This window comes from Falco rusticolus, chromosome 14, assembly GCF_015220075.1.
Source record: "Falco rusticolus isolate bFalRus1 chromosome 14, bFalRus1.pri, whole genome shotgun sequence".
Lineage (NCBI taxonomy): Eukaryota > Metazoa > Chordata > Aves > Falconiformes > Falconidae > Falco > Falco rusticolus.
The window spans coordinates 11,469,077-11,481,149 of NC_051200.1; positions in this window are offsets into that span (position 1 = coordinate 11,469,077).

Below are 12,073 nucleotides of genomic sequence, written 5' to 3' on the forward strand. Positions count from 1 at the left end.
CTCTGTGGAATAAAGAGTCACTTCAGCAACAGCAGTATCAAACGTCATCAGGATGGAGAGAAGAGTAACCGGGATTTCACAGTGAAAAGGGTATAGAGATTACTCTTGCTACTTCCTCCAGTCCCCTGAGAAACTTTGTGTAGCCCAAAGTAAAGGGCTATCATACACAAAGTACTTGCTCTTAGTTGTTTGTAGTTCAACCACACACAACATACAGAAGATGTACTCCTCATAAAATGAAAAGCTTTTAGGGAAATGGGGTAATGGCAGATAAGGAATAAGACAGATTCTTCATCCATTTGATAGACATACACAAAGGGAAAGAAGAGAGAGGGAGAGATCAGTAGTATGAGATGAGGAGAAAACTAACTGCAAAGAATGGTCAAAGAGGTTCGTTTGAAGTTCTCAGATGTCATATTGGTAAATTTTTCAAACTGAAATAAAAATTCTCCTCATTCTCCTTCCTCCCTTCTAGATCAAAATGAAGGTACTTTGAACAAGAAACAAAACAGAACCCAAAGACACAGAAGTGTAACCAGTCAATAGGAAGGCCAGGACCAGAGTGAAAGTATGAAGAGGATCAGAGAATAAAGGAAGTGTCATGGAAAAGTGTCAGGGGTGAAATAAAAAGCAAAGAAGATCAAATATGATGGATAAAGTTTAATGTTAACACTGGACCTTTTGTGTCTGTTCCTAAAACCGTTGTTGCTTATAATATCAAGGAACATACTTAGTTCTGGTTCTACTGTCATTAATATTCTCTGTAACAGCATAAGAAAAACCCTCTAGTATTCCTGCACTCAGGGAGAAAACGATTGGTTTTAGCTGATTTTAGCATGCATTTGGGGAGTTCTGATATTTTTATCTCATTGTGCATCCATATGCTGTCTTTTGGTACTATGATTGTCATATGTATAATTAGCTTACATTTAATTGAAATAATTGACACATTTTAATATCAAGGCGATGGGTTGACCTTGGCTGGATGCCAGGTGCCCACCAAGCTGTGCCGTCACTCTTCTCCTCAGCAGAACAGGGGGGTAAAGGCAGTTTAATGAAGCAATAGCAAAAGCTCACATGTGGAAGCAAAGGAAAACACAAGATGTTATTCTCTACTTCCCATCAGCAGGCAACGTTCAGCCACTTCCAGGGAAGCAGGGTTTCAGGCTGCTGAGGGGTGTGGAGCAGAGGGGGTGTTGGAGAGACAGCCGTGATGCTGTGGGAGCGCTGCTCGGCACCAGCCAAAGCACCCTGTGTTATCAGCACCGCTCCAGCCACCAGCACAAGCTCAGCACTGTGAGGGATGGTAGGGGGCTCAGGCAGAACAAATACAACCAACTATGTCATTAAGCAGTTCCTGACTGCAAGTCAATTCAAATGAATGGAATAGTTCTTATCTGGTCTTCCTTTTCTCAATATTTTTCATGTAATTATCAAGGTAAAAGTAGTAAGGCAGATGTAAGGCAGTGCTATTGCATCATTGCAGATATTATTTTTTTATTATTATTATTTAAACGTTTCCAGAGATAGTTGTTTTTACCACAGAAGGTAGCTATGGCTAATTGAAACAAAATATGAGAAGGGGAAGTACTCAGTATTTGTTGTCTAATAGAGAATGACATCTATGAGAAAAGGAGAAAGAGAAAGAACCCAAACGTACAGATATCCAGAAAAGCAAAAGGAGCACTTCAAGAAATAGAATGGTGATATATGCTGACCTCCACCATATGTAAAATCAGCAGTTTTGATGTTCAGATGTTACCCCTATCATTGGGGATGAGGGTGAGGGAGAAGAAGGAATCAGAGGTCCTTCTGCTGTTCAGCTAGCTCAATGGGGAGCGAAATCCTACACCCTAACACATCCCTTTCCTCTCTCAAATACCTCAGTGAGGGCAGACATCATCCATTTTACCTTTTTTTTTTCCTTTTTTCCAAAAAGTCCAGCCTGCATTGTTAATTTCTGTTCATTCAAGTCTCTGCAAAAGATTCACATCCTTTGAGATTTTCTATTTCCACACAGAAATCTTATTTCTTCATAAAAGAATACATTAAGCTCAGATACTTCTGAAAGTAGAAAGGAAAACTCCTTTGAAATACACCGGGAAAGGCTTGGCCAGATCAGTTCCACTGGGTCACCAAAACAAACTAGCAGTTGTTGGATACCTCACTTTTGGGATCTTGTGCCAGAAAAATGAGTTAATTTTTGACATATACTACATCCACAGTCAAGCAACACCTAAATATAGTACAGAAACGGGGGGGTGGGGGAGTGGGGGGGTGTTATAAGACTGTATCATAAAAGGCATTAATTTTACATTGCCTATATGAATAACCTTTCAGAAAACTTTCCAAATTAAGTCTCAACTTGAAATTCAATCATACCTTAGGTAATGTGACAACAACAAATTCATACGTTAAACAATTAAACCATTTGCTCTTCAAAATCACCTGTTCATATATGACAATTTTTTTTCTCCTGTATGTAAAAGAGCTGAGTGACGTGACAGAACGGTATGATAAGTGCTAACTAGATTTAAGTTACACTAAGCATATTATTGTACCATGAATTATTTCAATAGTTGATAAAATTATTTCAAAGTACATAAACCACATCATATAAGATTGGAGAAACATTTAGAGATTTGATTCCAGTATTTCTTAAATGATGTTTTCTATCCTGAGAAGTCATATGCCTTCCAAAAAATGTGTAAGGAGAAGACCAAATATTTTGTTTGTGTTTGGTTGGTGGTTTTTTTTTTTTGTTTGGTTGGGGTTTTTTGGTGTGAATGTTTATTTAGGGGGTTTTTGTTTGGTTGGTTTGGGTTTTGTTTTGTTCTTTTTAACTGGAATTGAAAATTACCAAGGCAAACACTTCAATGTTTTTTCATGGAGAACTTTTATAGAAAAGTATTTAAATTCTATCCAAGATGCATTAAGAACGAAATCTGAATGGTTACCATTTCACCAAAGTAATGCACAAAGAATAGACAAAAAATTTTCAAAAATAATTAAAGAAGGAAACAAATGTAATACATATACTATAGGACTCCATGCACACTTATTCTAGCCACTTTGTGCCTTAAAGAGCAGATGGTGTAGGAATGTAAGGATTCAGAATCAAAAGCCTCAAATATTCAAGTTTCAGCTAGTTTTATTTATATTACAGAAAGCTTTTATCCAATCTGTCTTTCAACTTCTTGCAAACAAGAGGGAGAGAGAAATTCCTCAAAAACATTCAAATTTCCAGTTTCACCCAGTTCTTCAGCCATTCAAACTACTGGAAGAGTATACAAAGCCTATTACATGCTAATATGGGTTCCCAGGGCCTCTGTCCTACCCCTTTGACACTCCTTCAGTATTAAGAAGATTATAATTAAATATAGTTTTGTGTGACAACTTACATAGGCAGAGCATTCAATGTGGTTAAAAAAATAGTGTTAGTGTCATTTTTTTCCCCTCAAGTTTAAGTGAAGTAACACTGGTCTTTTTTGAAGATCTAAGATTCAACTTTCAGAAGGTTCAAAAAAAGCTAGTCTTTACTCCCAATAAATATCAGTTCAATGTTAATTTATATTAGGAACCTACTTTAGAAGTCTTCATGGCCTTCTGATTTAGCAGATCAAACTAGAAACCAGATATGTCCTACTTCCATGCAATTTTAGTCGTGATGCATATTTTTAGAGGGAACATGAGGCTAAGGGAGAAAAAGCCATTTTTCCCTTTTAGGATATCACAGGAATAAATGTATTTAATAGTGGGGTTGTTAAGTATTTTTTGTTAGATTTTATAAATTTCTTTAACTGCATTTAAATGAACCAAGGCTACCCTGTTTCACATAATCAAATATGTTCAAATGGAATATGTAAAGGAGATGACGTGAAAAGGAAAAAGCATTCATTCTTTTCAACAAACCCTGAATCTCTTGCAGTAACTTTTTTAATTAGTAAGTATTACAGTATATTGCCACCTATAGGATGGGACCTAAACACAGCTTCCAAAAATAAAGCCATAATTATTTTCTTTAGAATACTTTGTGATTTGCACACAGTGAAAAAATGGTAGCCTGTGGATACCGTGCTAATATTTCTACGTAAATAGTTGATGGATATTTCATCATGTTACCACAACCACTGCACAAACAACTGCCAAATGCTAATTAGATAATCACGAGTAGAAAAAAAAGATAATTCCAGTTATTGTGAACAGAGGAGACAGCACACACAGACCAACACATCACTACAATCACCAGAGGTCTTTGAAGTCAAGTACCATCTAGAGAATATTATATGCTCAACCGTAGTTGCAGTGTGTACCTGTTCCATGGCAGTCAAACAAGTTTTATTTCTTGATCTGGATACACTACATACTAAACCTGGAAGTCCTCCAGGTTTTGCTATGAGGCTTCAGATTATCTTGAAATAATTTTACGTGGTACTTTCTTCCCTAGTGGCTTTAATCTGCACCTAGTACAATATGCATTGATAAATCTTATACTAAGGCCTGGTGATGAATCATCACAATTACAGCCATAATTTTCATAGTTTCTACCCTATATATCTTTGTTGTTCATCTTCTATATTTCCCCTTTGCCTTAGGATTTTCTGCTTTTCAGTGATTCTGACTGGGAAATTCTGCGAATTACTGAGTTTCCCATTTTGCAGGGTGTCATTCATCATCTTTTGCAGTCAGATTTGCCTAGATAGGCAATTATTCACAGTGCAGACATGCTGTTATTTGAGTGCTTGTGTCTCAGTTCAGTTTCTGTGGATCATGGTGGAAGCATAGTACAGCAAACAGTAATGGTATGAAGTTGCTTAACACTGTTATTGTGGTGATATTGGCTGAATTTCCTAAACCGTGTTGCAAATTCCAGTCTTTCTCTGTGACACTTTTTATGTTTTTCTTCCTGTTTCCATAAAAAATTAGTTAATTTCATTTAAAATCTTGTTACAAAGCAGAACTCAACCTCAAAAGGTATTACAGAAAAAAAAAAAAAATACATGTTGGAGTGGTGTGTCTGCAAAACTACCTCTACTGATCTTCAGTAGATTTGCTTCTGCACATTGCTTGAAAAAGAACACTGGACTGCATGTGGCATTATATTTAGCCAAGGAGACATTTTTATGTTTCTGTAGTAAGAACACAGATTTCTCTGTATTCAGAGACATGGAAGTCAGAAAAAAAAAAAAAAATTAGAAACCAAGTCTTATAAAAACTAGAAGGAACTTCTATTCTGGTTTCACTGCAGAAACAAAATAATTTGCAGTAAGTCTTCATTATTTTCTATTTGTCTTTTATGATATTGAAGTTCACATTTTGTGTATTCCATGGTTGTTCTCACTGCTCCAGATCCACAGGTTTTAACTTTTAGCAACAGAAGCTCTAGAAGGCACTTGAAAGAACAATATCCAAGCAGTGGCCATCAATATTGCACTGTTAATAGTAGCAGAGAAACTGTCTTAAGAAGACAAATTTAATTTCAAATTTTGGTTGAAAAAGACCTTTGAGATCATCAAGTCCATCCCAACTTAACACACCCTGACTGGGCCTGATCCTCCAGTTGTCCTTTACGTGCTGTGTGATGGCACTCAGGATGATCTGCTCCAGAACCTTCCGCAGCACTGAGGTCAGGCTGACAGGCCTGGAGTTCCCTGGGTTCTCATTCCTGCCTTCTTGTAGACGGGGTATCACACTGGCTAACCTCCAGTCTGCTGGGACCTCTCCAGTTCACCAAAAGCATGTCTGCTGGAGTAGCACATCTCCGCTGTATGAGACTTCATATCATATGTATGAGACATAATGAGACTTGACTGAAATTTCTTGCAGAATAAATACTTTTAGGAATGACAGCAACAGAAACTGAGAAAATCCATGGTGGTATATCTTTGTTGAAGATCCACAAGGGACCTGAGATCAGCCAAACGATAATATGTAATCTCAGCATTGTTTTTGCCTCTTGTCCTGTGGTCTGATAGGTGTAATTTTAGTTAATGTAAACAAATGTCTTGTTCTAAGCATTAAGGTATATTGACAATAATGCAAAGTTCCTCAGCTAGCCTCTCATCACAACTTCAAGATACATGAGTTCACCATACTTCAGAGATCAAGCTGGCTACTTTCAAATGAAAGGGGGGGTGGGGAAGAAAAATCTACATGGATAGGACAGGCATTGCTTAATAATTATTTTATCATGTAAGGATTTAGCAATTAAAGGAAAATACCTTCCATAATGATGACTGGTAAATGTACAGCAAAATTTTCTAGTTATTCCATGACTGAATGTGACTCAGTTAAGATGAAATATCTGCACGTCCACAATGGAATGCCAATCTTTCAGGCTTATTCTGCAGTTCCTACAATGGCATAGCTGATCTTTTAAAGACTCTCAGCAAAATGTATAAAATGCAATTACATGTGATGAGATGCTATAGATTACACAGTGACCTACTTTTTTCTTCTAACAGCATTCAGTAATAGGGGGACATCTTTTACCTCTGACTGAACAAGAAAGATACTGCCTCTCCTTCCAAGGCCTTGCTTCACTGAATTTACAGTAGTTTTCAATGACAGTATTGTTATATGAATCCAGGTGCTTAACATATACATATCTTCTAACCACATTAACATACTTCCAGCACACCCACTTGTGAAGCTATCACAAATTCATGCTAAGAAATGCACTGCCTATACTGCTTGTTACAACATCACATCATTCCCTAGCTCTGAAGCAGTTTAGATCATTCCTAAATGTATAGCATATTGGAAAAACACCCTGATGAACAGGTGGGGAAGCTTTCTTGTCCAATCAAGATAATTGGGTTTTCACTTTAGCAAAATTATAAATGGAAAAATCAAATAGTTTGTTCTAACTTCTAAACATACATGCCAACTTTTGTGATAGGAGTTGACATTCTCTTTATTAAAGTATTTAGAGCAATGTCCATAAGGAATCTTAAAGTATGTTCTAGAACAAGTGGTACAATACCTGTGCATCCATCAGTGCCTAGGGACATATAAAAAAATAATGAAATATTACATTTTCCATCAATGATCACATCATTGTAAGCACACAGTGTGGAAGAGGGGTTTGTATAACTCAAAATGGTCAATAACGCAATAAAGAAGACTTAAATTCCTCACTACTTCAGCACCTAAGAAAAGTTAACAGCACTTCTGTGCTTGTTTCTCTGTCTGATGTCAGGGAAATGAACATATTGCCAGGCTCCCACAAACAGGTATTTTCAAGTTTGTATAGCTTTGCTATTTCAAAACCAATTGCTTCAAACAAGGCAAAGCACAGATTACTCATACTCATACCTCCTGCTGAGCTTGATGCTTTAAAAGAGAAGCTTTTAGACTTACGTAATGCAAAAAAGTGCCAACGTTTTCTAAATAGCAGAAAATACACTTTTCCTCGCATTCTTATGCTGTAAGTCATGGATCTAGCTGAATGTTTCTTATGGAACTTCCTGAAGCAAAGTTTAGACCAAACAAATGAAAGTTCAGTAAACCAATATACAGTAAAAATAGGGTATTTGGAGGGACATATCTTAGAAACTGAGCACTGATATTGCTGAAGCAGGCACTCCAGGATATTTTGATTCTGTACTGAATTACCAATCTGCATAAATCTGTACTTAGCACAAAAAACTGAACTGAAAATGTTATTTTTCTGACAATACCACAGTCCATCAGGAAGAATGTATCGAAAAGGATTGCCCAAAATAATGCAATTTTATGAGATGAAGTTTGTCTGTGCATGTAAGACTTACATGCTTAGCATCCACAAAATGGAGACCAGAAAGGAAAGACCGAATAAACCCCAAATACATGCTTTGGATTACACCTCTGCAGCTTAAGTTAGATGCTGAGCAGCATTAGAACAGTTTAGAAGATCAAAACATCCATTTCATTGCCTTTGCTTTTCACTTGAATCTTAACAAAAAAACCCAAAACAAAACACAACCCACCCCATCAACCCCCCACCCCCCAACAATCTTTATTAACCAATGCTACTGAAACTTATGTTAAGAAATTATTACATTTTATACAGAGGAGACAGTGTTGTGTGTTGGGCTGAAAGGCAGCTTGAAAACACCAACTTAAAGCAGATGAACACTGATTTTCTCATCTTCCACTTTACTATTTTTTATCTTAGGGCAAATTCAGCATGAAAAAACTACCAAAAGCTAAATTACTACTTGAAGTTTACACAAACTTTCTAAAGAAATTATAAAGTGACAGTGAATTTGGCCAGCTAAAATTTTGGTTCCCTCCGAGTAACCTCACTTTATGATGACATCATTCAGAAGCCAAAGCAGTAAACACATGCTAAACACCCTGAATTCCTTTTAAATTAAAAAGCCAGGCAGGCTGTTTTCTGGATTTGGCTTCCTAAGCGTTTACTTTAGTTTTTAATATTCCATTTTATGAAATCAATAGTTACAGCTAGTTTAAGTATTTTGGTTAAATCATTAATGAAGGTATTGCTGCTATGTCATAGCAGTTCAAAAGCATTTCTAACAGAGGTTCTAGCTTGTGGCAGTTGCAGAAAACTTCATCTGCTGGCCTTCTTTCTCAATTACCCCACCAGAAACATCAAAAATTATTCTGCTTCTTCATTTGGTCATGCAGCCATGGCCATTGACCATTTTACTAGCCAGGTGTGCTACCTAGGAAAACTAGAAACCTAAGTCTGAAACCCACTGAGCAGTTTGGTGGAATGAGAATGACCACCCTCTAAGCACTTCAGTAATACAGCCAAGATTAGTAGCATGAATCATCAAGCACATACCTGTGCTTAGTCAGTTAACAACATAATTGTTATTTTTTATGCAACGAAGTCAGCATGATTTTTGAGTTTGGTGATTTTTATTTTGACAATACCACAGTCCATCAGGAAGAATGTATCAAAAAAGATTGTCCAAAATAATGCAATTTTATGTTTGGATGATTCTAGTTATATTTATATTACCTATAGTTATGCAAGAACTATATAAACATATAAATATCTTTACGCTTTCTTTAGAGAACTTAAAAAATAAAGAGCAAGAAACATGCACAACTTTTCAGACTTCTGGGTAAATTTACACCACTAAAGAAAAAAGAAGTCCAGGCAGAATGTTAATCATGAGATTGGGTGAAACTCATCGTCATGTTTTCCTCAGTTTCTAGAGAATATTCACTTATGTGTTTCGTTCATCAAGCCTGAATGATGAAGCTCTTCCAACATCTGGGATAAACAAGGATTAGTAGAACCTGAATGAAACGCTGCCCAAAAAGCATAGATAGTATTTGGACAGAACAGAGCTCTTACTAAGGGGAGGAAAAAAACCAACAAATCATGAACTTATTTCAAGAAATATTGTTATCCTACTAAAATCAAAGAAGTTGCACATAAATTTAGGAATGTTCTTTAATTGTAAATGACTAATATCAATGTCCTTTTGCTGATTTACAAGGTCTGAAGTAGATAAATCTTTTCAAGTAATATTTGGACCAAAATACCTTGGCACTGTGTTGTTAAGAGATTTTGATGTTGGGTATGCAGTAGCAGCAATTTGCTTCTTTAGATTCTCTTTTCTAAAAAAAAAAAAAAAAAAAAAAAAAAAAAAAGCAGAACTTTGGCAACTACCCAAGATGAGACTCTTCCCCACAGTCTCAACCTGCTTCTGGCTTAATACAAACAAACTCCCAGGCCCTTTCCCCCTCAAAAAAAACCTCCAAGCTCAAAACTCACAAACTTTTATCCTTCCAAGTTGTAGTCATTCTTGTATTTGGCTGACACGCTACAGCATGCCATAGTGAAAGAGTAGCATCTTCCTAATTGACTTGGCAGTACAGAAGTGCAGAAGCTAGGAGTGCTTTGTCATCTAAATCATGCTGTTTAGGCAGAATCTCTATTGCCACTTTGAAACATCTGGCCCAATTAAAGCAGGACAGTGTCCTAACTCATCTGAAAGGCAGAGGAAGGTTAATGTTACATGCCCCAAAGGCAAAAATCTGTTACATGCAGTATCCAGGATGTTCTCACCTATTACACAAATTTTGGCTGACTGAGGGAAGTTTGTCAAACCAGGCAGGAAATCAAAAGTAGAAAAATAAAGGCTGGTTTCTAGTTCAGCACCAATAAAAATGTTTGCATAGATCAACTTCTACCAGAGCAAACAATACTTAGGACTGCAGGCACATTTTCTTGGTTATTTGTATGCACAAATGCACATAAATGTAGCTTCTGCACATATAAAATGGATGTCAGGTTAAAACCATTTCCAACAAGAGGCACTGCATAAGAGGCTGGGTTTCTTGCACTCCCACAGAAACTCACCCATACCTTTAACATATATGAATTTTCAGTTGGCATCAATATAAGGTCTCCTAGTGAGCTTATTTAGCATGCTTTATAGGTTTTGAGCAATGGTTTTCCAATAATTCACATCTTCGTCACAATGGTAACAATGTGGTGAACTTTTTAAGGGATAGAAATTAAAAATATTTATTGTATTAATTAGCATCTTCTCTATTACTCTGAGATACTTGTTCCAAGTAATCTAGCAACTGAATTGAGGAGATCATTGATTTTAATTAATATTTTTTTTCTTATGAGAAAGGCTTTTACTACTGGATGGTGCTGGAAATGAACAGTAGCAAGGGAATAAAAGAAAACCCAGACTATATCAGTGATGGGACTTTCTCATTAATCAAAATGGAGTCTATGTGTATAACATCACATTAATTTGTCTATATTCAGACCCAGAAAAAACTGTTTCCTTGCAACTGTTTCCTTCCATTGACTAGTTTTTCAGTTTTTGAAAACCTGATACTGAGCTTGACCCTTGGATTGAAATGATTTCTTACTCCATCTGTTCAATGCAAGGAAAAGATTTTTGTCTTAACAAAGCTACTTAAAAGTATGTCGTTTATTTTTATTTTAAAAACAGTCCCAAATTTGTTGGATAGAAGCCATTAGGTCTGAAAAAAAGAATTGTATTTCTAAATCTAAAATAAACCTCAAATTTGAAGGGGCAGGAAGTCTCTTTCAGGTTTTGTAACAGAACGATATATTGACCAAATCCAAGACGGCAAGAGCAGATCGCTTTATAAATTCTTTCCCTCAGTTCTTTGACATAGCCTTTCCATTTGTCTCAGGCTCAAAGATAATACAGGTGCATCTTTGTGCAGATATCACATTCTGGAAAAGCAAAGCAACATTCTTCTTTATAAACACTAAAACATTTTAAAAACAGAACACAATAATTCAATAGTGATTTGTCAAGCACAAAGAGCAGTTCCACTTCAAAGGACAGCAAAAAACCCACTGCCATTACCAGATGAATCAGAACCAGCTCACTAAACACTCATAGGCAAACACTTTTTTCCTATTCATTACACAACCAGGAGATCTGAGAAACACTCAAAAAATACAGTCTTCACACATATAGTATTATTCTTGTAGGGTTTGCAAGAAGAATATCTAAAAGCATTCAGGAAGGACAACTAGAAGACCTCCTCGATTGTTTAATTTCAATTTAACCACGTTCTTAATTTATCTCTCTCTTCAATATCTTCATACAGTCATGGCTATTTGCCATTTTGTACTTGCATCCTACACAACTGAAATCAATGAAGAAATTTTTACTAAGTTTGTTCCAAGCACATATTGTCCCTATTCATGGGCAGAGACCCACAGCTCCAATTAGATTTAGACAGCAGATGTAAATATTCAGCACTTGTTCTTGTCCAAAATTAATTATAATAATAAAAAAGTTAAAGCAGTTATTTGCAGTAATAATTATTGACAGCAGGTTCCCCTGTATATCACCCAAAGCCAGCTCAATGCCCTTGAGTTATTTTAATCTGTCTTTGTGAATGAAAGACATCAGGTCAGAGTCTGTATTTAAAGGTGGGGAAAGAAACTCTTTGGGGCATTTGAGATTTCAGATGGCATGCAGAAGCTCTACGGTGTCTCATTCTAGTTACTGTGCAGAAAAAGACTAACTAAAGCTGAAAGCTTTCAAATAACATTCCACTTCCACCTTGTCCCTCAGTTCCTCCTTCTACCAAACATTGGAAA